Source organism: Macaca thibetana, chromosome 5 (assembly GCF_024542745.1).
Source record: "Macaca thibetana thibetana isolate TM-01 chromosome 5, ASM2454274v1, whole genome shotgun sequence".
Taxonomy (NCBI): Eukaryota; Metazoa; Chordata; class Mammalia; order Primates; family Cercopithecidae; genus Macaca; species Macaca thibetana.
Window position 1 is genome coordinate 19,667,710 of NC_065582.1, and position 25,253 is coordinate 19,692,962.

The 25,253-nt window shown below is 37.2% G+C and overlaps 1 long non-coding RNA gene across 1 annotated transcript in view; it reads right to left on the minus strand.

Moving 5' to 3' along the window:
- Positions 1-508: 508 nt before the first annotated feature.
- Positions 509-25,253, minus strand: part of LOC126955699 (uncharacterized) — a 59,373-nt gene continuing 34,628 nt past the window's right edge. Inside the window, exons 3-5 of the long non-coding RNA XR_007726046.1 lie at positions 23,284-23,392; positions 3,531-3,580; positions 509-693 (exon numbers count right to left, since the gene is read on the minus strand). This is a non-coding gene — a long non-coding RNA (uncharacterized LOC126955699). The remainder of the gene's footprint in view (positions 694-3,530; positions 3,581-23,283; positions 23,393-25,253) is intronic.

The following is a 25,253-nucleotide window of genomic DNA, read 5'->3' on the forward strand; positions in this document are numbered from 1 at the left end:
TATAATTAATATACAGAAAAATCATACTGCAAGTTTGATCAGTTTGGACCAAGTCATACATCGGAGATACCATCACCGAAATCAAGTTATTAAACACATCCATCACCTCCCAGAATTTCCTTGTATTCTTTTATGTTTTGCTTTTGTCATTATCTTTTATGTTGTTTTGTTTTGTGATAAGAACAGTCAACTTGAGATTTATCCTCTTAACAAATTACTAAGTATCTAATACCATATTGTTACCTATAGTCCCTGTGTTGTACAGAAGATTTCTAGAACTTATTCATCTTGCATAAATGAAATTTTATACCTGTTGAGCAACAATTCCCCATTCTTCCCCTCCTGCCAACCCCTAGCAACCACCATCCTATTTTCAGCTTCTATGCATTTAAGTATCTTAGATACATCATATAGGTGAAATAGATGGACCTAGAGGGAGTTATGCTAAGTGAAATAAGCCAGTCACAGAAGGACAGATTGCATGATTCAACTTACGTGAGGTATCAATTAATTCTTTATTATTTTAGATACGAAGTCTATCTTTATAGCAAAAATCTGAGTAGAAATGTGGGCTCTTCTCTGTATCACAATTGAGATTGTGGGCCCGACTCTTCAAAGCCAAATTGTGTGTTGACCATTGTCCAGGCAAAAGATCATCCAGATTCCAGACAAAATCATGAAGGTGAGCAGCTTCTAGAGTTGCAAGTCAAGACAAAAACATGAAAGAACCATCAAAAAGATCTTTTAGTGACTCATTAAAACTTTTACTTTCTATCCACATATTTGGAATTATCTTACAAGTGATATGATAGCAATAACAACTGTAATGACAGAGGTTGAATGAGGCTATTAAAGAAAAGACAAATGGAACTTGTAATTAAATACTACCAATAAAAATCATGTGATCATTTAAGCAACTTTAACATAAGATATGTAGTCAGCACTTCCAGTAATAGAATAATTTTTTTTTTTTTTTTTTTTTTTTTTTTTTTTTTGAGACAGAGTGTGGCACTGTCGCCCAAGCTGGGCGTGGAGTGCAGTGGCGCGATCTCGGCTCACTGCAAGCTCTGCCTCCTGGGTTCACGCCATTCTCCTGCCTCAGCCTCCTGAGTAGCTGGGACTACAGGCGCCCGCCACCTCACCCAGCTAATTTTTTTGTATTTTTAGTAGAAAGGGGGTTTCACCGTGTAATCCAGGACGGTCGATCTCCTGACCTCATGATCCGCCCACTTCGGCCTCCCAAAGTGCTGGGATTACAGACGTGAGCCACTGCGCCCCAGCCCGACACATTCTTAAGCTGTTGCCATGAACTTTCTTACAGAAGTGCAAAGAAACATCTCAGAAAAGAGGTTATGAAAGTTTACTAAAAGAACTTACTTAAAAAGTAAGTTTACTAAAAAAGAGATTTTGAAAGTCTACTAAAAAAGCATCAAATCTAGCTGGAAATGTAAACAGGAATCACTTGGAGATGTGTGCTCACATATCCAGCATAAGGAACTGTGTTCTACCCTAAATCAGCTAGGAAATTTATGGAAGTTTTTTGGGGTTTTGTTTGTTCATTTGTTTTGTTTTGTTTTGTTTTTGAGATGGTCTCATTCTGTCACCCACGTTGGAGTGCAGTGACGCCATCTTGGCTCACAGCAACCTCCACTTCCCAGGTTCAGGCAATTCTCCTGGGACTACAGGCGTGGCTGATTGTACTATTTTTACTAGAGATGGGGTTTCACTATATTGGTCAGGCTGGTCTGGAACTCCTGACCTCAGGTGATCCACCCACCTCGGTCTCCCAAAGTGCTGAGATTACAGGAGTGAGCCGTCACGCCCGGCCTTAAGATTTTATTAGACAAAAGAATGTCCCCATTTAGAGTACTTTCTTTGATTCTGTTTTTGTTTTGTTTTGTTTTGTTTTGTTTTTGTTTTTGTTTTTGTCGTTGTTGTTTTTGAGACAGGGTCTCACTCTGTTGCCCGGGCTGGAGTGCAGTGGCCTGATCACAGCTCACTACAGCCTCAACGTCCTGTGCACAAACAATCCTCCCACTTCAGCCTCCTGAGTCACTGGGGCTACAGGCATGTACCACCATGTCCGCCTCATTTTTTTTTTCTTTAGAGATGGGGGCCTCACTATGTTACCCAGGCTGGTCTCACCTTCAGTGATCCTCCTGCTTCCGTGTCCTAAAGTGCTGGGATTATAGGTATGAGCCACTGCACCCAGCCCTATGCACTCTTTAATTCTAATTCTTCTAATTCTATTTGTTGGATCTAAATAGAATGCAGGTAACCATCCTTTGATATGTAGCTCTTCCAATATACCCATTTCATGCTTCTAAACACACAGATACACACAGGCACATTCATTTCATAAAATTAAATAGCTCCAATGCTTCCTAAAGTTCTACAGCATGGCGTCTTCTTCCCCAGCTCCTTCCATTAACTGCCCTCAATTTGTGCACTTTTCCCTTAAACTGTGGCACTTAGGACTAAAAGCAGTCGGCAAAGTGTTGCCTGACACACAGAAAAGACAAGGATAATGCCTCCATCATTCTCTAAAGTACATTTCTATTAATTTAACCAAAGTTGCACTAGTCTCTATAGCGATCATATCTGACTGATGATTCATATTAAATGTATTTTCAGTTAAAATCTCAGTTCCATTTGCATGCTTTGTGCTATGTCTGTCCCTACTCTCATGGGATTTGAGTTCACCAGTGTAGGGTTTTACTTTCATCCTTAATAAAAGTAATATTATTAGGCATAACACAATTTCCCAGTCTGACAAATTTTTCAGTGGCTCCTGATGCCACTGTGCCCAATAGGCTCACTTTCCTTCTAGGTTGCACATCATACCAAAAAAAAAGTGTATTTCTCGTATGTTAATTTCTTTTTTTTTTTTCTTTTTCCTTTTTTTTTGAAAAATGGTCTCACTCTGTCACCCAGGCTGGAGTGCAGTGACTTGATCTCTGCTCATTGCAGCTTTTACCTCACAGTCTCAGGTGATTCTCTGACCACAGCCTCCCAAGTAGCTGGGACTACAGGCACACACCACCATGCTCAGCTAATTTTCTGTATTTTTTTGTAGAGACGGGGTTTTGCCATGATGCCCAGGCTGGTCTCAAATTCCTGAGCTTGAGTGATCTGCTCACCTCAGCATCCCAAAGTGCTGGGATTACAGGCATGAGCCACCACACACTGCCCATATGTGTTCATTTAAGAACATAGTAAAGAGAGAAGCGACACAGCTACAAACTTTTTTCTTACACCGATCAAACTTTTTTCTTCTTGTTGACAGCAGTTCATTAGTAGTCATTCTACGAATGCAGACATTTTATTATTAATCTATCTACAGGTGCCAGCATCTAGCTTCTATTTCTATAGCTAACCCAAATATATTGGAGATAACTTGCAAAGTGACTTGATGAACTCAAGATGCTACATGGACACATTTTGTTCTGATCTATTAGTGTAGCTGTCATATCAAAGAAAATAATGAGGTAAATGCATCAATTGGTATTCATGAACCTGAAAGTAATTACCATTTTCTCTCCAGGGGAGATCGGATTACAATTAGCAGGATACTGAATACCTGAAATGAAAGAGAGAGATGGTGCTTAGGAGTTAATGAAAAAAATAAAATAAACGAGAGCAATGGAAAGTAACCTTACCTCTTTTGCCATTCCACCACAGTTTGCCCCATTTATCTGCCCACTTCCATGTAGACAGAATTCTATCCGTGAAGAATGTTCTGTCCTGAGATGCTAATCGCATCCAAATTTTACTTTAAAAAATTAAAATTTCTCATCAATCATCAATTTATATGAATTGTGAAGATAAACTTCAGCAAGAATAATGTCAACATAAAAGTTTCAACTTGGCTGTTACACAAATACACACTCAAGTATTTTTTTTATCTCTAAATAGAAATAATAAAAAGTTGAGATTACTCTTTTGAGAACTTTAATCAAATAACAAGATATCTTTTTGGTAATAGAGCAACATTTATATAGTAAAAGTATTAAAGCCTTCAGTTGGGGAGTTTATCTTTCCCTTTTTAAAACCAAAGCCAATAAAAATGAAATAATAAAGAAACAAACTTTTAATGGCCTATAGATAATGACACCCCTGCTAAGATACCAGTTTAGTACCCTGCAGTTTAAACAGCTGCCATTTGTCAGATAATTGCTTATGTTATTTCCCATCTTTGCATTAAAGCAGAATGCTATATTTGCATTTTTGACCCACTTTGTTTTTGCAAGCAAAGTTGTCATATAAGAATCATTGAATAACCTATCCAATTATCTTCACTAGTTGGAAGGCATAAAAGCAGTTCAAAGAAACTTTACCATCATAAAAAGAGATTTGTTCCATATATGACTTAGTTTTCCATCTTATCTCTGGGGGGAGCGGAACACAACAACTTAACTCCTTGAATGTGCAGCGGAATAATTATCTCCATCCTTCAGTCCCATCCAGTATTCTATATTTACTTTCAGTTCACACGGCTAATCATTCTGCCCCAACAGTTCTCATTTTTACGCCTTTTAAAAGATCTTTTGGCCTAGACTTTGGCCCAGTGGAACATCCCTCAAAGATTCACCTTGTGCACACAGAACTCGGAGAGAGACACTACGTTCATTACCTAGGTTTTTAAAATCTCCAGTCACCTAGCATGAACACATGCTGCTAGGGCCAATTTCACCTTATACTGAACCCTCTTTTGGCCATAGATTTATGTGGCCAGCTTTTAGTGTGATTCTAGGCATACCGTATGTCAAAGAAAAGTTGCAGTGGACAAGTTAAACAGGTAAGGGAGATTTATTCCACACCTATTGCATTAGGGGCCAAGATTATGGCAATAAGGGAAACAGACTGAACTCAATTCTGCAGAAACCAAAGTTAGAAGAGCTTTTAAATGCTGAGGTGACCTAGTGGAAAAGTACAGGAGTCATCTGTGGGGAATTGGTCAATGCAATTAGGCCCTCTGTGTTCGCTAATTTTTGCTTATCAAAGTTAGGCTCCTATCCCCACACAGAGCCAGAAAGATGGGGGCTCTATTTTTCTTGATAATTGCATTTCAAAAGGAGGACCCTCAGCTCCTTGAGAAAAACAATTCAGGATTACAAAACAGGCAAGAGGCTTTTTCAAAGATTTACATTTCAAAGGAGCACAGAAAGAGTTGCAAGTTTTCTACAACGAATGAATGCTGTAAGAAAAGAGAGATCTGGGGCTGCCAACAGAAAGAAGGCTAAAGTTTAGTCAGGCTAAGGTGAACCTAAAAGCCATCCAGGTCACCTGCTTCAATTAGATGTGCACAGGGGATCTGCCCTGGAGTAAATCTGAAAGGGATATCCCAATTGCCTTGACTTGATCAATACACACTGTGTACATGTACAAATTATTACACTTACCCCAAAAATATGTACAACCATAATATATCAATTATAAATTAAATAAATAAACAGAAATAAAAGTAAAGGGAATAGTGAGCAACCAGGCAAGAAGACAACCAAGAGCAGAAGGCTACCATCCATCTCCACAATCCTCCCGAAAAACACCCGGCCACCTTTATGGAATCACAACTAAGATCCCTCTTCATGGAAATAAAGCATTGATTCCTTATTACTTTTAAATTTATTACTGCATATAATCAACAATATATCATGAAAAATAACATATGATCAAGTATATCCTATCTTTCATCTCTTCTAAAATCACATCTTCCCCATGGGCAGAAAAATATGAGTAATCAAAGTTCCATTTCCCAAAAATTTTCTGCAATTTTATAAAATTCATGCAAAAAAAGCAACAAGCCAACATCTGGCTTTTCCAGCAGGACACAGGCAGTGCTATTTGAGGCTGCCACCTGGGTGTCTGATGCTGGTCGAAAGACATTCCATGACCCATAAAGCCATGAAGCCACACACTAGAGAAAGCTTTATATAATACAAGTAAAAAAAAGTAATATTCTGAAGATTAGTTCTCAGTCTGCCCTTCAACCCACTCTTATATCAGGCTTGCCTTTAACGGTCCTATTTCAACCCTACCTTTATGCCCTCCCCTTCCAGCCAACAACTCATTTTATTGAGCTCCCAGCTGTCCATTCACCTGCTTCACTCTCCATTTCATGACTGGTCCAGCACTTTCTTGCAGCATCAGTTACCTGACAGTATCAGACTGATACCTCTGAATCACTCTACTGCTGGAATCCTTTCATTCCTCTTCATGTAGCCCACACGAATTCACTCTTCCAAATTTGGAGCTCAGATCTCACATTTCCCATGAAGCTTTCCTGACTTTCCTTTCGGAATACATGCCCCTCCTCTCTGATCTGCAGCAATTTGATGTACTTCTATTATTGTGTCTGTCTTAACATACTGTAATTCTAGGTTCACCTGTCTGTTTCTCCCACTGACTGTGACTCTTAGTGAAAAAATAACATAGTGTGTTTCCCTTTCTACCCTCGATCCCTTAAAGGCACACAAACACCTGTTAAATTAATTGAAAATGTATTTCAAACACCCCCATAAGCACGACTTAGTGAGCCATCCTAACAAGGTACAAGTCAGCACCATGGGACCTATCTCCTTCTGCCTCTGGACAGTTAGGCCTATTTTTAGATCTTATAATTTCTTCTTTTCAGTATGATATACAATTAGTTCCTGAATAAGTATAAAAGAGAAAATAGTGCAATGGTTAATATGTTCTACAGAACTAATAAGTCCTGCATCACTTAAACTCATCTTTTCTTTTAGAACATATATATATATAGACATATTAAAACTTATAACTGTAATAACCATTATAGCTAATAAAATGGTAGAAAATCAGCACTATATCAAATATAATATTTTAAATGTTATAAAAGATAGACCTGGGTATTTTCCTTTCTCCATCTGATTTAGGGATTTGAGCCTAGCATTTATTCTGTTTGGAGCATTATAGATTTTAGCTACTTAGGAAATGTGTCATAATACTCTCTGTTATTCATTCTAAGATAGATTTTTATCAATTCTATTTGGTTTGATATGAGAAAATGAAAGAATAAGGAAATAGAGAGGTGTTTTCCCATGTCCTTTGTGGGATAGTACATTCTATAGAATCTAAAAATTAGAAGAAATTTCATCGAATGGCTTCTCAAAGTCTTGGCCTTCCAACACCCAGAGAGGTGGTCACCCAGGCCCTGTTTGAACATTTCCAGTAATGAGTGTGCCTTCCTTCATGAGGTCCTTCTGCCTGGTGCTGCACAGCTCTGATGCTTTGAAAGTTATCAATATTGAAATGAAGCCAGCCTGTGTTGACTTCCAATTTGTGCCTACTTTGTGAAGTTATCAATCATATTCCATTTCAGTCCTCTTTTTCCAGCCCAAGTTTCTATGCAACATGAATTCTAGATGCCTTCCCATTTTTGTCAATCTCTTTCTCTATGTCTTTCTGTACATTCTCGTTTTGCTTTTTGTTGTTTGGATTGGTTGGTTTAAATTTGTTTTTAATATGATTTGAATAACCACAATTTTCTTACACAATTATAAATTAAACCAAAAGCTTGTAAAACTGGCTTATGAAATTAGAGGGGGATTTTAGAATAAAATTAATAGATGGTGAATTCTAGTTTAATTCAGGGATTAAACTTTAAAAATGCATAAACTCAAGACACATGTGATTCATACTTTAGGATATAATTCTTTACCTTTTCTCTGCTATAACTTCTTGCAGCCTATTCTTAATTTTTTAAAAATTAAAATAGTTCTCATTTTTATACCTTTTAAAAGATCTTTCAGCCTAGACTTTGGCCCGGTGGAATGTCCCTCAAAGATTCATTTCATGCATGTAGAACTCAAAGAGAGAAAATATGGTCGTGGTCTACGTTTCATTGCCTATGTCTTAATTTAAGAATGAAATTAGCATTGGTCAATAGTAAGCTACTTATTTTTTCTGTGTCAGGCACACAAGAATTTGCACCATGACCTGCTTTTAGAGACTTGTCAACCCTACTCAACTAAATTTTCTTTCTTTCCTCTCCTTTCCTTTCCTTTCCCTTTCCCTTTCTTTTTTCTGTCTTTTATCTCTTCTTTCTTGGTACTCTTAAATAATTAAAATAATTAATAGACATTGAGAATGTCTACTACCGCTAGACAGTTTCTGACTACTAGCAAGCAGGTATAACAGTTCCCCCTCTGAAGGTCAATAGCCCCAACTGACAACTTTTTCATTCACCAAACACCTATTAACTATATGCTGAGGACAAGCAAACCAACCTTTGTGATATTTTTGTTTATAAACTGTAGTGCTAGGGGTTTGAACTATAGAAATGTAGATCTGAGTTAGCCAGGCAATCCAAAAAACTTTCTGGAGAAGGTGAATACCAATAGACATTCAAGAAAGAATTGAGACAGATAAGGACTAAGGAAAGGGGTGTTCCAGGCTGGGCAAAGCTCTTTTATGGTTCCTTGATCTTCCTGAAAAAGGAGTTTGATTTTTAGTATAATTCAAGTCCCCTTCTGTGTGGTTCCTAGGTTTCCAAAGAAATCTTTACCTACAATCTTTCAAAAAGTTAAAGGATATCAGCCCTTCTTCCCTACAGCAGACAATTTTTGACATTAATCAGAGAAATTAACTTCAATATCCACAACATTGGAAAATAAATAACTTCTAAGATAACTGACATTTTAAAAATAGATAATAATGAATATGTTTACTATTTATTGTCTTGGATATCACAGTATCTATGCCTTATAATGTTAAATCAACAGAAAGAAATATACCCACACTTTAATACCTTATCTTCCTGCAGCATGATGTCAAATGAGTTAAGATTTAATGGTATGTTCTTACTTTTGTAGAGGATCAAGTAAGAACAATGTAAATTTGAGCAATGTGTCTTTAAAATACGATCATTGAAGACTCACCTACTATACAATTTATTGGTCACACAGAACATGTAGTCCAAAAAGGTAAACTCCCACATACAAATTTAGTTATTTTACATCTCCAGGTAAAAGGAAGTATTATGTTTCTCCCCTATAGCTATAACAGCTAACTGCAGTAACCAACTGCAGTACAGCCCAGGATGAAATTTAATTATTTGCTCTTTTTAATACATTTGGAGCTCTCTTTAATTTTTTATTTGCATATGAACTTTTAATTAAAATATACTAGATATAAAGAAAAGCATACAAATTATTCACGTAGAGCTCGATGAATTATACGTAATGATTACAAAGTAAGCAAAATAAGGACCTCATAAATCAAGAGATGAAATTTGACCAGCAACTCAGCAGCCCTCCGTAAGTTTCATCCCATTTACAACCACTAACATCTACCACAATAATGTTAACCACAATGAAAAGAATTAAACATAGTATCTTCTTCCTCCTTTCTCTTCCCTTATTCACTGTAATAAAAATCTTGGATATTTTAATGCATAGGATGACTTCAAATAAAACTCACAATCCTTTGAGGAAGTGAGTTAAGATCTCTCTTGAATTCTTCAATTCCTTTGTACAATTTACTCTTTAACCTTAAATGTTGTGTCTGGGTTTCTTTTCCTCATTTATTTTTTTGTGTTTATTTTGTTTTTTCTGGGAGGATACACAGAGAATTTGAAAAACCAAAGAAACATGAAAGGAAGCATGAGGTTAAAGATAGGAAGACCACTACACTTTTAAGAGTGAAATATACGATGGGAACTCTTCTTGAAACAGGTTAATTGGCTATCCTGTGGTATTGGGTGTTACTGTTCACAAGAACAGCTTTATCCTTAAAAGGATATGACTTGTTTCCTTGATATTTTCTTTCTGCCTTCATCATGCATTTCTGTGTAGCTTGCCAACAACAAATATTGTCTTTGTTGTAACAAACAGACATATATGTCTTTTGTATGTCTACACATATATGTCAATGGAGGAACCAACATAGTTATATTTAGCTCTTTCTTTGCATAGCAAATATGATGGATTTAAATCTTAAAGAATAAAGTGATACATATATTATCAAAATATATTTTAGTACAAGAACAAAATAGTTGACATATTTTTCAATAAAGTGCTATGTTTGATTAAATAACTTGTTTGTATGCTCTACTTTGTTTTGCATTCTTTTCTTTCTTTTTGTTCAATAAATACTGAACACTTAAACTAGGTACCGTGTGCTGATCTGAGTACTTTATAAGCATTATTTTATTTCTTACAACAACCTGAGGAGATATAAACTACTATTATCCAGTCTAAAACATGATCACTACCACATAATCCAGCAATCCCACTTCTGGGTATATATCCAAAGGAAATGAAATCAGTATGTTGAAGAATTATTGGCACTCCCATGTTTTCCGCATCACTGTTCACAATAGCCAAGATATGGAATCAAGCTAAGTGCCTGAAACAGATGAACAAATAAAGAAAATGTGGTATAAATACACAATGGGATACTAGTCCTCCTTTAAAAAGAAGGAAATCCTGTCATTTGCAATAACGATGATAAGCCTGGAAGACATCATGCTACATTAAATAAGTCAGACACAGAAAAACACAGAAAGTGCATGATCTCACTTATTTGTGTAGCCTAAAAAGTCAAAGTCACAGTAGCAGAGAGTAGAATATCATAGTTACCAGGGACTGGGGTGGGCTGATTGTATCCTTTGATGCTGATCAAAGTATTCAAAATTTCAGTTAGACAGGAGGAATAAGTTCAAGAGATATATCATACAACATTTGAACTATAGTTAATAGCAATGTATTATATACTTGGAAATTGCTAATAGAATTGATTTTAAGTGTTTTTGCCACAAAAAATAAGTATGTGGAGTAATGCATACATTATTTAGCCTGACTTAGCCATTCCACAGTGTGTGTATACCTATTTTAAAGCATCATGTTGTATACCATAAATATACAAAATGTTTGTTTGTGAATTTAAATAAATATGATAACTGAAGACTCACCTAATGTACAATTCAGTGTCTGACTTAAGAACTTTTAATATCCCCAAAATAAAAACCTCCACACACAATCTGAATATATCATTTTGCAGATAATAAGTATACAACCCATTATGTTTCTCCCCTGTAGCTATCATAAACTTACTGCGGTACGCAACTGTAGAAAAGTCCAGTTTTTACAGAGGCAGAGAGAGTTCCAATAACTCATCCAAGTTTATAGTAGGAAGTAGTATAACTAAGATTTAACTGAAATACAGAGCCTGTGATCTTAACCACAAAGCTGTAATGTCTTTTGGGAGCTGTTACTAATAATCACATCCCCCAATAATTTATTAAAACAGTTTCTCATGTTTGTATATATATTTTATAACATAATATATACATTAAACTTACTAATAGTTTTGCCGATATATATTTTTGACCCAAATTTTAATTCTGAAGTTTCAGAAATGCAAATTGTTTAATAGGAGGAGTAGTGGAAAAGCCTCAGGATATCTCCCAGAAATCTGCCACACCACATGAAAGTTTGTTATTGGAGACTGATTCCTATAGATCAGTAAGAAACTTTTTAAACAAACAAATACCTCAAGAAGACTTAATATGTTGATAAGGTTTGGCTAGGCATCTCCACCCAAATCTCACCTTGAATCATAATAATCCCCACATGTCAAGGGTGGGACCAGGTGGAGATAACCGAATCATGGGGGCGGGTTCCCCCATTATGTTCTCATGATAGTGAGTGAGTTTTCACAAGATCTGATGGTTTTATAGGCGGCTTTCCCCCTTTGCTCAGCACTTCTCCTTCCTGCTGGCATGTGAAGAAGGATGTTTGCTTCCCCTTCCACTATGATTGTAAGTTTCCTGAGGCCTTCCCAGCCATGTGGAATGTCAGTCAATTAAACCTCTTTCCTTTATCAATTACCCAGTCTCAAGCAGCTCTTTATAGCAGCATGAGAACAGAATAATACATATGTCATCCATGCATTTCACAAATATTTATTGTCTATTTACTAGATACCAAACAAAGTATTTGGGATACATTAACAAAAATTCCATTATCATATAACTATAGCTTTCTGATAGAAAGAGGAAATAAGAAAAATATGGTAAATAATAAAGAAGTAAGTTATATAAAATTTGAAAAGATGATATGTGCATTCAGAAAAGGGTACAGCAGGATAAGGAGGATTTAGAGTAGTGGGATGGGGACAGACCACAGTCTTAAATGTCAGGTTCAAGGTAGTACGGCTGAGAGGACAAAGATTTGAGGAAAGAGGTAAGAAAGCTAGCCAAGGGGTTTTAGGGGGAAGGAGGAGTGGGTAAGGGGTTCCAGATAGAAGTAGCAGACAGAGTGAAGAACCTGAGGACAGAGGATGCTTCACAACCTAATGTGTTACAGAAGCAGCAAGAAAGCAGGTACCCAGCTGGAAAATGTGAGCGAGATCAGACCAGGTAGGAATAGAGGTCAAGATTTTGATCATATAGATCCTTTCAGAGCATGGTCAGAATATTGGTTTTTACCCTCAGTGAAGCAGGGAGTCCCTACAGGGTTTTGAGTTATGTGAACCAATATTTTGAAAAGATCTCCCTGACATCTATCTTGAAAGCAGTAACAGATGGAAGAAAGTTAAGTCAGGAGATGTGACTGGGATGTTTATTACCTAATCCAGCCAAAAAACGAAAAAATTTACAAGATGGTAGTTGTTACAAGTAGTAATAAAGAATGAGATTTGAAATATATTTTAAAGTTTCAGACAACAAGATTTCCTGATAATTGGAAGTAGGGTGGGAGAGAAATATTTTAAAGTTTCAGACAACAAGATTTCCTGATAATTGGAAGTAGGGTGGGAGAGAAATATTTTAAAGTTTCAGACAACAAGATTTCCTGATAATTGGAAGTAGGGTGGGAGAGAAATAAGTGTCAACAAGATACTCCAATGTTTTTACATAGTGACCAGAAGGGTAGAGTTGCTGTCCAAGAGATATTAATTGGGTACTTGTGATATTGATATGGGTTTGGATGGGGAGGGAGGATCAGAAGTTCAGTCTGGACATGTTAAGTTTAAGGAAATTACCATATATTCAAATGGAGATCTCCAGCCTGGAGATACACATTTGTTCTTAAGTACTGATCATTCCGACACATGTAAAGGCAAAAAAATTAGGACAGATAATTTTTTTCTAACAGCTGTTGAGTAGGGTTGGCAATTTCTTTTTTATTATTATTATTATACTTTAAGTTCTAGGGTACATGTGCACAACATGCAGGTTTGTTACATAGGTATACATGTGCCATGTTGGTTTGCTGCACCCATTAACTCATCATTTACATTTGGTATTTCTCCTAATGCTATCCCACCCTCGATCCCCCCACACCAAGACAGGCCCCAGTGTGTGATCTTCCCTACCCTGTGTCCAAGTGTTCTCATTGTTCAATTCCCACCTATGAGTGAGAACATGTGGTGATTGGTTTTCAGTCCTTGTGATAGTTTGCTCAGAATGATGGTTTCCAGCTTCATTCGTGTCCCTGCAAAGGACATGAACTCATCTTTTTTACAGCTGCATAGTATTCCATGATGTATATGTGTCACATTTTCTTAATCCAATCTAGCACTGATGAACAATTGGGTTGGTTCCAAGTCTTTGCTGTTGTGAATAGTGCCGCAATAAACACATGTGTGCATGTTTCTTCATAGTAGCATGATTTATAATCATTTGGGTACCCAGTAATGGGATGGCTGGGTCAAATGGTATTTCTAGTTCTAGATCCTCGAGGAATTGCCACACTGTCTTCCACAATGGTTGAACTAGTTTACAGTCCCACCGATAGTGTAAAAGTGTTCCTATTTCTCCACATCCTCTCCAGCACCTGTTGTTTCCTGACTTTTTAATGATTGCCATTCTAACTGGTGTGAGATGGTATCTCATTGTGGTTTTGATTTGCATTTCTCTGATGACCAGTGACGATGAGCATTTTTTCATGTGTCTGTTGGCTGAATAAATGTCTTCTTTTGAGAAGTGTCTGTTCATATCCTTTGCCCACTGTCTGATGGGGTTGTTTGTTTTGTCTTGTAAATTTGTTTGAGTTCTTTGTAGGTTCTGGATATTAGCCCTTTGTCAGATGAGTAGATTGCAAAAATGTTCTCCCATTCTATAGGTTGCCTGTTCACTCTGACGGTAGTTTCTTTTGCTGTGCAGAAGCTCTTTAGTTTAATTAGATCCATTTGTCAATTTTGGCTTTTGTTGCCATTGCTTTTTGGTGTTTTAGTCATGGAGTCCTTGCCCATGCTTATGACCTGAATGGTATTGCCTAGGTTTTCTTCTAGGGTTTTTGTGATTTTAGGTCTGACATTTAAGTCTTTAATCCATCTCGAATTAATTTTTGTATAAGGTGTAAGGAAAGGATCCAGTTTCAGCTTTCTACATATTGCTAGCCAGTTTTCCCAGCACCATTTATTAAATAGGGAATCCTTCCCCCACTTCTTATTTTTGTCAGGTTTGTCAGAGATCAGATGGTTGTAGATGTGTGGTGTTATTTCTGAGGCCTCTGTTCTGTTCCATTGGTCCATATCTCTGTTTTGCTACCAGAACCATGCTGTTTTGGTTACTGTAGCCTTGTAGTATAGTTTGAAGTCAGGTAGTGTGATGTCTCCAGCTTTGTTCTTCTTGCTCAGGATTGTCTTGGCAATGCAGGCTCTTTTTTGGTTCCAGATGAACTTTAGTTTTTTCCAGTTCTGTGAAGAAAGTCATTAGTAACTTGATGGGGATAGCATTGAATCTATAAATTACTTTGGGCAGTATGGCCACTTTCACGATATTGATTCTTCCTATCCATGAGCATGGAATGTTCTTCCATTTGTTTGTGTCCTCTTATTTGGTTGAGCAGTGATTTGTAGTTATTTTTGAAGAGGTTCTTCACATCCTTTGTAAGTTGGATTCCTAGGTATTCTATTATCTTTGTAGCAATTGTGAATGGGAGTTCACTCATGATTTGGCTCTCTGTCTGTTATTGGTGTATAGGAATGCTTGTGATTTTTGCACATTGATTTTGTATCCTTTGCTGAAGTTGCTTATCAGCTTAAGGAGATTTGGGGCTGAGACGATGGGGTTTTCTAAATATACAATCCTGTCATCGGCAAACAGGGACAATTTGATTTCCTCTTTTCCTAATTGAATATCCTTTATTTCTTTCTCTTGCCTGATTGCCCTGGCCAGAACTTCCAACACTATGTTGAATAGGAATGGTGAGAGAGGGCATCCCTGTCTTTTGCCAGTTTTTGAAAGGAATGCTTCCAGTATTTGCCCATTCAGTATGATATTGGCTGTGGGTTTGTCATAAATAGCTCTTATTATTTTGAGATACGTTCCATCAATAACTACTTTATTGAGAGTTTTTAGCATGAAGGGCTGTTGAAATTTGTAGAAGGTCTTTTCAGCATCTATTGAGGTAATCATGTGATTTTTGTCATTGGTTTTGTTTATGTCATGGATTACGTTTATTGATTTGTGTATGTTGAACCAGCCTTGCCTCCCAGGGATGAAGCCAACTTGATCTTGGTGGATAAGCTTTTTGATGTGCTTCTGGATTCGGTTTGTCAGTATTTTATTGAGGATTTTCACATTGATGTTCATCAGGGATATTGGTCTAAAATTTTCTTTTTTGTTGTGTCTCTGCCAGGCTTTGGTATCAGGATGATGCTGGTCTCATAAAATGATTTAGAGAGGATTCCCTCTTTTTCTGTTGATTGGAATAGTTTCAGAAGAAATGGTACCAGTTCCTCTTTGTACCTCTGGTAGAATTTGACTGAATCCGTCTGGTCCTGGACTTTTTTTGGTTGGCAGGCTACTAATTATTGCCTCAATTTCAGAGCCTGTTATTGGTCTACTCAGAAATTCAACTTCCTGATTTACTCTTGGGAGGATGTATGTGTCCAGGAATTTGCCCTTTTCTTCTAGATTTTCTAGTTTATTTGTGTAGAGGTGTTTATAGTATTCTCTGATGGTAGTTTGCATTTCTGTGGGATTGGTGGTGATATCCCCTTTATCATTTTTATTGCATCTATTTGATTCTTCTCTCTTTTCTTCTTTATTAGTCTTGCTAGTGGTCTGTCAATTTTGTTGATCTTTTTGAAAAACCAGCTCCTGGATTCATTGATTTTTGAAGGATTTTCTTTTGTCTCTATCTCCTTCAGTTCTGCTCTGATCTTAGTTATTTCTTGTCTTCTGCTAGCTTTTGGTTGCTCTTGCTTCTCTACTGCTTTTAATTGTGATATTAGGGTGTCGATTTTAGATCTTTCCTGCTTTCTCTTGTGAGCATTTAGTGCTTAAATTTCCCTCTACACACTGCTTTAAATGTGTCCCAGAGATTCTGGTACATTATGTCTTTGTTCTCATTGGTTTCAAAGAACATCTTTATTTCTGCCTTCATTTTGTTATTTACCCAGTAGTCATTCAGGAGCACATTGTTCAGTTTCCATGTAGTTGTCTGGTTTTGAGTGAGTTTCTTAATCCTGAGTTCTAATGTGATTGCATTGTGTTCTGAGAGACAGTTTGTTCTGAATCTGTTCTTTTACATTTGCTGAGCAGTGCTTTACTTCCAACTATGTGGTCAATTTTGGAATAAGTGTTGATGTGGTGCTCAGAAGAATGTATATTCTGTTGATTTGGGGTGGAGAATTCTTTAGATATCAATTAGGTCTGCTGGGCACAGAGCTGAGTTTAAGTCCCGGATATCCTTGTTAACCTTTTGTCTTGTTATCTGTCTAATATTGACAGTGGGGTTTTAAAGTCTCCCATTATTATTGTGTGGGAGTCTAAGTCTCTTTGTAGGTCTCTAAGGACTTGTTTTATGAATCTGGGTGTTCCTGTATTTGGTGCACACATATATATATATATATATATGAGAGTTAGCTCTTCTTGATGAATTGATTCCTTCACCATTATGTAATGACCATCTTTGTCTCTTTTGATATTTGTTGGTTTAAAGTCTGTTTTATCAGAGACTAGGATTGCAATCCCTGCTTTTTGTTTTGTTTTGTTTTTTTGCTTTCCATTTGCTTGGTAGATCTTCCACTATCCCTTTATTTTGAGCCTATCTGTGTCTCTGCACATGAGATGGGTCTCCTGAATACAACAAACTGATGGGTCTTGACTCTTTATCCAATTTGCCAGTCAGTGTCTTTTAATTGGGGCATTTAGCCCATTTACATTTTAGGTTAATATTGTTATGTGTGAATTTGATCCTGTCATTATGATGTTAGCTGGTTATTTTGCCCATTAGTTGATGCAGTTTCCTCCTAACATCGATGGTCTTTGCAATTTGGCATGTTTTTGCACTGGCTAGTACTGGTTGTTCCTTTCCATGTTTAGTGCTTCCTCCAGGAGCTCTTGTAAAGCAGGCCTGGTGGTGACAAAATATCTCAGCATTTACTTGTCTGTAAAGGATTTTATTTATCCTTCACTTATGAAGCTTAGTTTGGCTGGATACGAAATTCTGGGTTGAAAATTCTTTGCTTTAAGAATGTTGAATACTGGCCCCCACTCTCTTCTGACTTGTAGAGTTTCTGCTGAGAGATTGGCTGTTGGTCTGATGGGCTTCCCTTTGTGGGTAACTCGACCTTTCTCTCTGACTACCCTTAACATTTTTTCCTTCATTTCAACCTTGGTGAATCTGACAATTATGTGTCTTGGGGTTGCTCTTCTCCAGGGGTATCTTTGTGGTGTTCTCTATATTTCCTGAATTTGAATGTTGGCCTGCCTTGCTAGTTTGGGGAAGTTCTCCTGGATAATATCCTGAAGAGTCTTTTCCAACTTGGTTCCATTTTCCCTGTCACTTTCAGGTACACCAATCAGATGTAGATTTGGTCTTTTCTCATAGTCCCAAGTTTCTTGGAGGCTTTGTTCATTTCTTTTTACTCTTTTTTCTCTAACCCTGTTTTCTCACTTTATTTCATTAATTTGTTCTTCTTTCTTCCACTTGATCAAATTGACTACTAAAGCTTGTGTATGCATCACCTAGTTCTCATGCCATGGTTTTCAGCTCCATCAGGTCATTTAAGGTCTGCTGTACACTGTTTATTCTAGTTAACCATTTGTCTAATCTTTTTTCAAGGTTTTTAGCTTCCTTGCAATGGGTTCAAACATCCTCCTTTAGCTCAGAGAAGTTTGTTATTATCGACCTTCTGAAGACTACTTCTGTCAACTCGTCAAAGTCATTCTCCGTCCAGCTTTGTTCCGCTGTTGGTGAGGAGCTGCAATTCTCTGGAGAAGAGTTGCTCTGTTTTTTAGAATTTTCAGCTTTTCTGCTCTGGTTTCTCCCCATCTTTGTGGTTTTATCTACCTTTGGTCTTTGGTGATGGTGACCTACAGATGGGGTTTTGGTGTAGATGTCTTTTTTGTTGATGTTGATGCTATTCCTTTCTCTTTGTTGGTTTTCTTTTAACAGTGAGGTCCCTCAGCTGCAGGTTGTTGGAGTTTGCTGGAAGTCCACTCCAGACCCTGTTTGCTGGGTATCACCAGTGGAGGCTGCAGAAGTGAAAATATTGCTGCCTGATCCTTCCTCTGGAAGTTTCATCCCAGAGAGGCACCTGCCTGTATGAGGCATCAGTTGGCCCCTACTGGGAGGTTTCTCCCAGTTAGGCTACACAGGGATCAGGGACTAACTTGAGGACACAGTTTGTCCGTTCTCAGAGTTCAAACACCATGCTATGAGAACCACTGCTCTCTTCAGAGCTGTCAGACAGTTACATTAAAGTCTGCAGAAGTTTTCTGCTGCCTTTTGTTCAGCTATACCCTGCCACCAGAGGTGCAGTCTACAGAGACAGCAGGCCCTGTTGAGCTGCAGTGGGCTCCATCCAGTTCAAGCTTCCTGGCTGCTTTGTTTACCTACTCAAGCCTCAGCAATGGCAGATGCCCCTCTGCCTACCAGGCTGCCACCTCGCAGTTCGATCTCGGACTGCTGCACTAGCAGTGAGCAAGGCTCCATGGGCATGGGACCCACCCAGCCAGGTGCAGGATATAATCTCCTGGTGTGCCATTTGCTAAGGCCATTGGAAAAGTGCAGTATTTGGGTGAGAGTGTCCCAATTTTCCAGTTACCATCTGTCATGGCTTCCCTTGGCTAGGAAAGGGAAATCCCCTGACCCCTTGTGCTTCCCGGGTGAGGTAATGCCCTGCCCTGCTTCAGCTCGCCCTCTGTGGGCTGCACCCACTGTCCAACCAGTCCCAATGAGATGAATCTGTACAGCTACAGACCATCTGTAGCTCCTGTTTGGCCATCTTGGAATGGACTGGGTTGGCAATTTCAATAAGTTTTGGGTGTGGGCAGAAAGGAAGTTAAGAAAGGAGGTATAATTTTAACCCACCCCAAGGCCCATCTGAGGGAAAACTGACTTTGTGTGCATTTATCTCAATCCTAAAAGGTACACATTATTACCATCATTATATGGTGAAGCTCGAGGAGGCTCAAAGAGTAAAGATGATATGGCAAAGTTTGTACAGTAAGAGATTTAGACAGGACTTGCAACCCTTGGCTCTATCTCCCCAGTATGACTCCTTTCCTCCATTCAAGCACTACCAAGAAACTGAAAGGCAAGGTGCAAGGGTTCTAAAAGAGACACACAAATGGGGAGATGAAAGAATGTGTTGGGAAAATGCGCATGGTTTCATTAACTTGCCTAGCATCAACCTCTGAACACTGGGATAGGTGATAGACTGTAAGGTTACCTTTCTCAATGGAGCTATATGAAAGTTATCTGTCTAAATCAGTTTACAACATTCCTAAGTAGAGGTGGGAAAAATATCTTGATAATTTATGAAAGTTGTTTCTCAACCTATGAGTCAACGCAAACTTATTGTGTAGCTTCCCTAATTTATATTTCTAATCAGAAAACGGCCAAATCTTAAAATTCTTTTATGTAAGCATTTTTTAACAAAGAAAGTAATGCCTGTGGGAAAATCATTCTGCTTGGCTATGACCATTTTGCTTGGCATTCATATGACCTATGAATTTCAGTGATCACATTTTTATATATTTTCTAACTAAGTTCAGAGTTTATACTAAGATTGATATATATTTTTAAATAGTGTCATAAATTATATTTCCACATATTGTTTTCTGGGAATATGTTTTTACTGGACATAGCTCTTTTGGTCTATTATACCCTTTTAGTTGTCAATTATATTTTCCAAAATAGCAAGAAGAAAGATAGAGGTTGTTTTTTTGAAATTATTGTTTTAAGAAAATAATAGGTAAGACTTACTAGATAGAACCCTCATTATGTGTATATAATAACTGAAGAAATCAATATTCATAATAAGAAAAAAGATTATTAAATTATGAAGTTCAGTCTTGCTTATATTTCTACTGCCAAGTAAAATTATTTGTTTGTAAATATTCAGACACAGTAAACATACTTTGGTATCTGGGAACTTAATATGCTTCACTTCATTATTTTGATTTAAATATGTTTTTTACATTGATAGCAGAGGACTCATTAATATTTTCAAATACAAACCAAGTATAAAGGAACAAAGCACTTTTCTTCACACAGAAGTATAAACTGTTATTACTTTCTTTTTTTATTTTAAAAGCTACCAACTGGTATTCAAACAATAACATATGTAACAAGAGACTTACTATTGAAAATGACTGTGAAACAGAAATAAGAAACCATTTTAAAAATTGTGGCTAAGATACAGGAAGAAAAATAATCACTGTGAAATGGTATATAGAAAAAATCAGGTCCACCTGACCACCAGAGAGATGTCATCATACACTTGAAACTGGCTTCAGGGCTTCCTCAAACTCACATTTAGTCTGTTTCCATGTGGTTCTCCAAATAAATGGAAAATACGGTGAAAGAGGAAAAACACTTTTAAAAAATAGAAAAAGCATCAGATAAAATAGAGAAATTATTCATCCAGATTCCAAATTATTCAGCAAGTTCGGAAAACTCAGCTTCCCAAAGATATGACATTATCAAAAGGAATGTAGTGAAATCTAACATTGAAACTGTGAATTACCTTGAGCTAATAGTTTACAGTGTCTGACAAACATTATTGTGTTTCCCTCAGTCTTTTGAAATTCTCTGAAATGCTCCTACAAAATTCACTGTGATGCCATAGTTTAGGAACCACAGGTCTAGGTTAATAAGTAGTCCATAGTGTTCTGGGACAAGATAAAAAATAATAATAATTATTACAGTTCAATAAGGAAAGTCTTGTGTTGCAAGAAGACAGTAATAACAGTAATGGGAAAGTTGGATCAGATTTTATGTAATATTAGATTAGATAGCATATTAAGGCCTTCTGCTTTTTCTGTAGTTCATCATCGCAAGAGGTTTATAGGCAAAGGGAATAGATGAAAAATCCATTAGAGGTAAGAAAGGAATCAATTCCTAAAATGAGGGCAAATGTATGGACAATCATTTGGTAATCCAACAATATCTAAGCACCCTCTGCCTGGCCAGCAGACATATAACACCACACAAAGCAAGAAAAAAGACAAGCGTCCAACTGAAAATGCCCTCCACCTCTTACTATCTCCTACATCGTCTCTTGGACACAATGATTCTGTTGTGCCATTGACACTCAAACGGTGCCCAGCGTGTAGTAGATGTCTAATAAATGATTATATATTCATTAGAAAAGACAGAACACATGGGAATATTTAAGAAGCCACATATGTAGATTTCAACAACTGAGTATTTATTTATTACATAGAAAGGAAGCATATAGTAAAGTGCTTCACATCTCCAATTGAGAAGATCAAAAGCTTTGCAGTCAAAGGAATTAACATAAATTTATTCAATGTAAGTTTCACACAAATATCTTGAAGGGAAGTTGAGAATGTGAATTCTATGAGTTTTTTTTTCTGTTCTGTAAGCACAATAAAATTTTTAATAGATACAAATCTAATCTACAATGACAAAGGAGGGACCAACTTTCTGGGCCAAGTCACAGCATAGTCAATGGTAGAACAAATGTACATCTGAATGAAAAGAATGCTGTTTTCCTCTTCAATCCTGGAACAAATTACAACTATGTGCAGAAGTAGGCAGACCTGACAGCAGTTTGTCCAGTTGTGTTTCCCCACCCACTCATTCTTACCACATAATTTAGTGGTGGTTCAGCTGGGGAATTATAAAACACAACTTTCCATTAGAATAATAATAATCAATTTTCATGATCTTGCCCTCAAAGTAAAACTGAGTACATAGATTTTAATGTTGCAGATACGGAACCCCCTGGGTATGGCTAGATCCAACTTGTTTCAGGCCAATACTGTTGTGTATCTTCTTTTAAGTGAGTTTTTGCTTTTTCTTTTTCCCCCCACTTGACTACCTTTAGAAACGCTGCTTTTAATCAACCAGGAAATCATCCCAAATACAGCCTTGTTAGGTACATCAGGTACGTACAACTGCGTAATGGTAACATTATTGTAACTAAGATACGAAGTTTTTCATCCATTAAGTTACTTCCGAGGGACTGGTTTTCTCCAAGTTTTGCTGTCCTTCTTAGCTAAAATTTCCTCTGGAATTACCATTCTGTTCATTTTGTATAATGCAGATTAATTCAATATCACCAGCCCCTACTTCCAAACTCATCTCCAAGCTCATGCTTGGCAATAACAAAATCCATCAGGGAACTCAACTGAACCAACTGTGACATTTATATAATCAGCCACACAAAAGGTTGGCAAAGTCCCTTCTAAAAACAATTTGTATTTTAATATTAATTTCCTTTTCCAGCATTTCACAATGTCAGTACAGTAACATTTTCTAAAGTCCTGGTTGGAACAAATGTTAATGTTCTTTGTTAAAGAATCAATTATTCAATGGCACTTGCTAAAGAACTGCAAGGCTGACTTGGTTTGAGGAGACTATTGCAATACAAGTAGGGACCTCTGCAGTGAGAGAAAGAGAATGAGCTCATCTTCTCAGACAATAAGGAGAAGTGGGAATGTAAAGACAAGGACCAGGGTGGGCATCATTGGATGAAAAGTCACTAAGAGGAAACAATAGGGTAAGGGGTATTCAGGGTAAACCAACTTAACAGGCTTCTTACTGAAGACAGGCCAGGGTGATCAGACATCACCTGGGGGATGGTGGAGGAAAACTCTATCAGGTATCTAGGGTGATCAAGTATCATGGACAGGTAATACCGGCTAAACTAAGTTAGCAGGGTTCTTGCTAAAATTGGACAAAGGATGCAAAGATGAACACAGAAGCCCAAAACTCAAGGCTTGAGAAGAGAGTTTGAAAGAGTCTACTTAGAGTTTCATCAAGGAAAGGATCTTTGTCAGTCCCTGCACTTGTTCAAGGAAAAACAAAGAATATAAGTCTGTTTTCTCACCTTTGACCAAACTGTTCATTAACAGCCAGCTGAGTCACCTGTTGGGACCTAATAGCAGTGGATATTTGCTGTATGGTGCAAGCATTCAGGCATTTAATGAGGAAAATTTCTGTGGAAACAAAATAAAAACAAAGATTATTAGTCATGCCAGCTTTTGAGTCCTAAAAGCAGCCAGTCAAAAAGATTTTAAAATGTTGTGCTCCAAGTCTCTTCAGGTGGTAGAAGGAGGACAGCAGTGGTCATCTGACAAATATCCTGGCTTGCAACTGGGATGTCTTTGGTGATGGCATTGGGTGTTTGGGTGAACTGCCTGAGTGGCCCACACAGCAGCAGGCATGGAGGTTGTCAGTACATGATCTGCTGTGATTTTTTTGGTAGTTTATGATAACTCATCTAGCCTCAGCTTGTAATGCTTCAGGAAAAGAGCAGTTTTAGTTATCAACGATGCCAAGTCAGGAGAGTGGGAAAAAAATGGAAACATTAGTTTGGAGAATTGTAACCAGATATGGAAGAAACTAGAATAATTCAGGATATAGTCCAGTTTATACATGAATAACAAGGGAGAAAATGAAGTTTACAAAGAGGCAAAAAATCACTCAAATGAACAGGATTATAATCTAATGCCCACAAGGGTGCATGATAATTTTCCATGGAAACAAAATTTCTACAATCACCCTCCTTTGGACCTCGTTTACAAAATGAATCTAATCTCATTAGATTAAGCCTGATTATTTACATAAGTGCAACAAGAGTCATTGACCAAGTAGACCTTTAATAAGGAATTTTAGATTAGATTTTTTCAAAGCCCCTTGAGCCCAGGAAGCCAAGCCAAGAACTCACCACCAGATTTTTCTTGTGGTAACCACAGATTTCAGAGAATTCGTCTTTTCTTGAGATTCCCACAATATCCTGAGGTTCCTGAGCCTGCCAAAAAGTGATCTCCTTACGTAGATGTAAAACTGGGAATGCTATGAGCGAGGTACCAGGCCAGGTTTCCCAAGAGGGCTTTGTAAGCATCGACCCCATAAAATCTGCTGTTGTTTCTTAAAGTCAGCTTCTATGCACACCATTTTCTGATATGACATTCCAGTCAAAGTCTTAGTAAAACAATTAATTTTTCCAATTCTATTCTGTTACAAGGAGAACAGATTCTTATCGAACTTATGCAAATAATTATATTGCCAGGATGATAAGAATACTTAATAATAGTTTACAAATTTTGGAAAGACCAGATAGGGAAAAACAATAAATGTTTCATCTCTGTTCACAAAGATATACTTTACCAAATTGCTGTAAGTTACGGATAGCTTAAGAGAAAAGAGGAACAGGATTCCTTAAATCTGGAAAATAAAACATTAAATTACCAGCAATATTCCAAACAAAACCACAGTCACTCTTTGTCAGTTCATTCAGTTCCATGTAATTAATTTTTATCTGCTTGATTTGTGGTTCACAGTTTCATAAACATTTCTGTTTCTAAATATCTGATGAGCTTTCACATGACAAGAAAATTTGGTTATTTCTGTGACATACAACAAAAATAAAAACCACACAACAAGATACTGGCAATTTTCTATGACCTTCATACAATCTTATTACAATGAATATAATGCCTACATACGTAATATTCACCCATACAAATATAATCTAGGAAAAGAAAAAGCATCTTTTCTTTTATGTATTTGCAGAAAAGCAACATCTCTTATTTGACATGCCTTTCCATAAAATTTTTAAAACAACTTCATTGAGGTATAATTGATGTACAATTAAAACTGCACATTTTTTCAACTTTTATGTTCGAGTCAGTGGGTACATGTGCGGCTTTGTTACCTGGGTACATTATGTGATGTTGAGGTTTGGAGTACGAATGAATGATCCTGTCACCCAGGTACTGAGCGTCATACCCAGTAGTTAGTTTTTCAACCCTTGCCCCCTCCCATTTCCTGCTACAATAGTCCCCAGTGTCTATT